The following is a 7,029-nucleotide window of genomic DNA, read 5'->3' as shown; positions in this document are numbered from 1 at the left end:
AAAACATCTCGGCTTGCATCGAGTAAGCATTCATCATTCCTATGTGTAACACAATCTTTATTTAACTATCCTTTCATGTCTGGGGCCAGTTCTTGTCTTGTTTTTGGAAGAGTGATGATGATTAGGAGCATTATTAGAAGAACTGCTATACATTCTTCACCTTTCAATCATTACTTATGGCCTTTTGCCGATATCTACAGGCAATGAAAATTAATAAGGCAAAACATTTAGTTGTTTGGAGTTCTCTGGTTCATATACTAATTGGAAGCTGAAGAATAACCAGCATATTTGATTGAGAGAGAGAAATAAAAATAACAACAATTGCAAAGTGGATATTAGTAATTTTCCAAATCTCTAAAGTTGTAAAGAATGGAATAACAGCTTTGAATAAAAAAACACCCCCAAGCACAACAGAAAAGAATTACACTTATTGATGCATAAATATTTTCACAAATTATTTTCAGATTTAAAATGTTTTTGAACTGCATGGATAATGTAGCCACACTTTCTTCAAAGCTATTTTGCATAGAAGAATACATATCTCTAATACCATTCATCAAGATATGCACAGTGTTTATCGCAGTATTGAAGATGAAATTCATATCACTTTTAATATTTTGTCTTCCATCTTTTATTAAACATGAACTATGTCAATAAATTAAGAAGATCCTAATGTGGTACCCTATTATAAGTTATAGTGACACTTTCACCCAGTGAAAAAATGCAGTGGGGAGAAACCGGTTTTCCTTTTACTCTGAAATTAATTGACTGCCATCCCTCATATTTTCATCGCCAAATCAACCAGATATTAGTCGACCACTTACAGCGTGCATGTAGCATGTGTGTCTAGAATATTGGATAACGGAAGATGGAAGCCCTGTGATGTGCCATGGGCTGTCCCCCGCTCCATCACAAACATCATCACATTTCAGACTCAGACAACTTGGTGAATCAAGTGTAATCTCTAGTAGGTAGGAGTTACACAAATTCAGGGTGCCTTGCATGCTGAACACATATCTTTTGTCATACTATTTAAATAACAATAAATGACTAAAGAAGCTGAGGGAAAAGGAATTTTTCTACACTGTTGATGGGAATGTAAACTAGGACAACTACTTTGGAGATCAGTATAGAGATTCTTCAAAAAATTGAAGTTGGAAATTCCATTTGACCCAGCTATTTCTTTTCTAGGTATTTTTCTAACACCTAAAGATATCATATTACAGTAATACATTCATACCCTTGTTTACAGTAACACATTTCATAATAGCTAAGTCTTGGAAGTGGCCTATATGTCCATCAACAGATGAATGGATAAAGAAAATGTGGTATTTATACACAATGGAGTACGACTCTGCCATAAAAAAAATTATTCATAATGTAGGAAAATGAATGCACCTTGAAACAATAATGTGAAGTGAAATACATCAGATACACAAGCTTAAATATCAGATGGTTTCTTTTATATGAGAAACCCAAAGTATAAAGAGCAAAATACAATATTGATAATACAAATAGGGAGATGTTTCTGAAAGGGGAAAAGGATTAAGATATGGAGGGAAGGAAAGGGAGGAGAGGAAAAGAGGATGAAAAACAGAAATTAAAATGTGCTATGTAAATGTACCAAGTGTAATCATTATGTACTACAAACACGTACTAATAAAAATAAAGTATATACTATTATCTGCATCATACAACTAATGCACCTGAGGCTGGATATGGCCATGGAAATCACTGACAGCCATTCCAAACTGACTAACACAGTCAAAATCAAATGCAGCTTCTACAAACTCACCACCCCTCACTCTTCCTGACAATCATTACGTGCTCAATTCCTCCAAAAACTAAAAATTTAAATAATAAATTACTTCTTCCAGAGCACATAGCAGATAAGAGTTAGAACTTGGATGGCAGTCTGTATTTTTGACTCTTTCCATTAAACATACGTTGTTATGTTGAGATTGTTCTCTCTGTCTGCCAATAAGTTATCTGTCCAATAAAATCCCAACATCCTCTTTATCTCATAGCCCCCATGGTATTTAAAGATTCCTAAGTAAAATTTTTGTCCAATACATAATTCTAAAGTTAGCTTGTTTTTCTTTTATTTTTCTTTCCATGGTACTAGAGTTTCAATGTAGATCCTTAATACTGAGGGACATCCCCATCCCTTTTTATTTTTTAGTTTGGCACAAGATCTTGCAAAGTTGCCCAGGTGGAACTGGAACTTGCAATTCTCTTGCCTCAGCCTCCCTAAATTTTGGGATTACAGAAATGTGCCACTTCCCCTGGCCATAAGAAACTGCTTGAGAGTCAGAAACGAGTACAACTTTTCAACACTCTTGGCTCATCTTTTCTTAGTGGTTTTGGAATGTTAATACTCTCCCTCTCTCTTGAAGTTAGCTATGGTTTTGTCATGTGACCACTTCCCTTTGAAGTAGAAACATTTCAGAGCTGAGGTGTGATCTTCATGGTCGTTTCCTCTGCTCTGGCAAACCTAGACATCTTCCATAGACAGCCACAGTTCAGTGTCGAACTCCAGTTAACTCAGTGCTATGAGCTCATTCTGCAGCCCACCTTCATGAGATGCAAACCCTAAGAGATAAATAAATGCTTTTGTTTCAAGGCAATACGAATTTTAGATACTACTTACTGAAGCATAACTTAGTCAATACATTACTAATTATCTTGATTACCTATATCTCTGATTTGATTGAAAAGTCATGTGACACATGTTCTTTCAGTTGGTATTTATTTAATATGTGCTTAATAAATGGCAGACAATATAATAGGATCTGTATGGTGCATAAAACTCATTTTGGATTATCAATCAGAATATGTCAGTGTGGATGCAGAAACACCGAGCAGATTAGGAAAACACAGTGAACGATTGACATGGGAGGCCAGGAAATGAGGTGGGAAGATCCACCTTAGATATACGTGCCAACAGCAAATAGGCTTGCAGCTCGAATGCAACAAAAAGGGGTAGAAGAAGGTGTGCTTGTATGAGAAGAGCTCCGGCTTTGTTCAGCCTTCCAGTGCAGACTCGAAACCGGCGACCCTCCAGTGAGCTTCCAGGACTTGACCTTGGACTGGTCCTGCTTCCTGTACCCTGGACCCTCTGTCACTGTGGCCTCCGTCCTGGGCTCAGCAGCTCCGGGTCCCCCGGTTCTTCCACACACAGATGGTCACTGTGTATCCCCTGCCCGATGCTGTGAGTCTATCTAATAAACCCTTGTGTAAGGACACATTTACTTCCCAGTGCTTCTCCTCCTGGAGAGAATCCTAAGTAATGCAACAGCTGCAATGCATATTCAAGTGAAATGTAGTTGGCAAAGGACTCACTTGGCTATTTTATTTTAGGAGTACAAAGGAACATGACATGATCTACAACTTCCCTAAATACATACATATACATATATATATATATGTATGTATATATATATATATATATATATATATAATTTTAAACAAATTAAGCAACTTTAGTATTTGAGCAACTTCTGTATTTGAGATAATATTAACAATGGTTTATGAGAAGGAATTGGTAAAACATGTACTTAATAAGCTTCAGAAAGGACCAGTGAAGGACAGTTTATTTGGGCACAGAGAGTTAATAGACCAAACTCTATTAGAATGCTAAGAGCCAACCCACAAAGAAAAAGTAGAAGACACAACTCTTCACATTGTTTACTGCTGTCCCTAACATTTGTCCTACTATCCCCATGAGCCATCTGCACACTTTATAATTTTACTCTTGGTACATCATTTTCCTCTTTGTGCATCATTTTCCTCTTTGCGCACTTATGAGACTTAGATTATGTTGACATTTGTCACAGGTAAATTCTCAGTTAATATTTGAAAACTTCAGTCTCAGCAGATAATAAGAATGTTATTCCATGGTTCTAATGTTCATGGAAAAAAAGTGAGTTCCCACATCATGTTCTCTTTATCAACTCAAGACCAATATGTCCTTTGTTCAACAGAAGCACTGCCTGTCCGTCCACCTGTGTCCACCTGAGTCCACCTGTAGGAATCTCTCTGATGAATACGGTGACCCAAGAGACCCAAATGCAGCTGACCTTAGCCTTGCCTTCCCATCTACCAGATTAACTTAGTCTTTAATCATTGGAATGTCTTCAGAATTTTCTGATCAAGCATAAAAATCACTATGTTTGAGGTAAGAAGGATTTCACCAGAGTTATTCATCATTGCCTTATTGTTTCTATAATTTCATAGCATTGAATGTATTTGAGGTAAAATTAATACATAAATCTTGGTGGTGAGGAAAGACATTAATATTTCTGGATTACTTGCTACTGAAATACTTGTCTTTGTGTTTTTATGTATATTTGTGTTTCCCTTAAATTTTATGAATTCAGTACATTGACTCTACAATTTTAACGCATATGAGGAAAGCATATAAAAATGTAGTGTTCACTAACAGTGAAATAAAGTCATTTGTGGCACACTTGTTAAAGGATTATTATGTAGTACATACAACAGCATGAAAAGCTCTCACTCAAATTAATGTCAATTGAAAATGAAACACACAAATATATAAAATATTTTTAAATTCATGTAAAATTCCAAAATAGCAAAACCAAATAATATATAATATTATTAATTCATTTTAACATAATATTAATGTAATATATAAGGAGCATCATGGTTAGCATTAGAGAGGACAGTTCACGGTTTTAGAAGATGCACCATTTTGATAATTTTCTATTTTTTATTAGGTTATTCTTTGTATCAGGTAAATCATTGTGTGATTATTTTTCAAGTTGTCAAGTGATTTGCCCAGTTTAGTTGATGTGTGTTATACTATGATAAGCTTGCTTTTTTTCACTTTAAGCATTTTATCATCTCCGTTATTTTCTCCATCCCTCTGTGGTTCATTTTTCTGTCTAAAATTTTGGCCACCCTATTTCCTTTGACAGGAAAGCTAGGGACGAAGTCTCTCTGCTCACTGTCTGCAAAATAATATTTTAATTAACATTAACTTAGAAGTTTAGCTTTTGTATAAAATAATTGTTTTATTTTAATCATGGAATATGTAAATCCATTTTCTTCTGTCTTTCATATTTTTGTTGTTGAATAGTCAGCTGTCTAATTTCATAGCTCCCAGAGCTTTTTGCTTTTTGTTCTACCATATGATTAGATGTTTTACTGTCTTAAGTATTTATTGGGATTTATATGTCTCCTTGAATCTACAAATTGATGTCATGTATTAACATTTGGGAAATTCTGCCACGACCTCTTCAAAAATCATTTTTATCTCCTCTTTCTTCTCTTACATCCTTTTTTTCAGTGCTTTATGCTGTGTGGTTTCTGCTTGCAGCAGTTTTCTATGTCTTTTTCAGTTCTGCTGGTTAAAAGGTTAAATGAGTTTATTTGTTTTATAATTTGGATTAATATTGAAATTGCATTTTCTTGGAATTTTAGAAAATAGATTCCTACCATAATTAAATTTTGAGTTGTGTATTTTCTTCTTGAACTGAATGGCTGTGAGCGCCTTAAGGCTGGAGCCTGATGCTCCTTTGCCGAAGCAAATGAGGATGTTTCTGCATCCCCCACGGTCACCTGCGGTTGTCCTTGCTTCCAGCGTGGCGTGGAAGGCCTACCAAGCGGCAGTGACATTTATAGATCTCCACTAGTGCTGGGTACTTCTCCATATTACAATCAACATGTCTTTTGCACTTTACAAAAATAGTGTTAAATTTACCCACTTTACAATAACAAGACTGTGGTAATGGGAGTTGAGTGAAATCTCAGTATGGATGCAGTAGATGTTGAAGTTGATACTCAAGCACCTGCATTCTGAGCCCCCAGAAGATATATTTTGAATCTCCCTGCTACCATTACACTGTATGTTAAAAAAGCAAAATGAAAAGTACAAATGAACCCTGTCATCTAGTTCTTTCACCTCCTCACGAACTTCACAGACATGAAATTAATGTACTCAGCAAGCACTTCGGATCATCATTTTTTCTAAATTCTATTGGAGACTTTGAGTAGGTATTGTCATATCTTGGTTTTTTGAATGAAGAAATGCAAAAAAAGGGACTTGGAAATCACTCAAATGCCCAGCATTAGAAATGGGTGGAACAAAATTAAAAAATCATATTTATCTGATTCTATAACATATGTTCTTGATTTCTTCACTATACTGTTTCTCTTCTGTGTCTAAAAACAAAGAGCAGAAATTTATTTTTTGAGTTCCAGTTATGTATTAAAATATTTTCACTGAAAATATTAGCCTACTGTAAAAATATACTACAATTATATATCCCACAACTCTATGTAGACACATGGTAGTTATTCTAAATTTCTAGCACTGATCAAAATCTCAGTATCTCCTTATGAGTTGAGCTATTATTGGTTTATACAACAATGACAACAAACAAATCTTAGCTTTCAGGTGCCATAATCTTCAAGTTCAATTCAAATTTATCAAGCTGCACTAACTCGTTTTTTCAAAATTGCTTAGAGAATATCTTCATAAAACAGCTGACTGTAAATTTCTTAAGACTCTGAGAAAAAATAGTATATTCAGATGTTTTTCCCTAATTCAAAGTATGATAGATAACAGATGTAAAATTGTATTTTAAAGGGACATTTTCCCTGATTTTATCTTTCTTAAATGCTTAGCAACATGAATATATGAAAATCAGTGATTACTACGAGTCATTCTTATGTTCTGAAATCAAATTAAACATATTGAAATGTCTACTATATTTTGAACATATGTATTTTGATGGCTGTAGATTTTACTTTCTATTTCATTCCAAAATGAATTGCAGGCTCAAGGCTGGAGAATTGCTGCATGCTCATGTGATTCCTTTTTGGGTCAGAACCAGAGGACTGGAAGCTGTTTGCGTGGGGTGCCCCCGCCACGATTCCTTTCTGTACTTCCCTTCCTGCTTGGCTCACCTTCATGCTTAGAGACTTAGCCCTGGTACCATCATCTCTGAGAATCACTGTAAACTTCTCTCTGCCCTTCACTCCCTCCATCTCCATGTTTCATCA

The sequence above is a fragment of the Heterocephalus glaber genome, unplaced genomic scaffold (assembly GCF_053883595.1).
Source record: "Heterocephalus glaber isolate CG9 unplaced genomic scaffold, H.glaber_assembly_v1.0 deba00001579, whole genome shotgun sequence".
NCBI lineage: Eukaryota > Metazoa > Chordata > Mammalia > Rodentia > Bathyergidae > Heterocephalus > Heterocephalus glaber.
Note: the sequence above shows the minus strand (reverse complement) of the source record.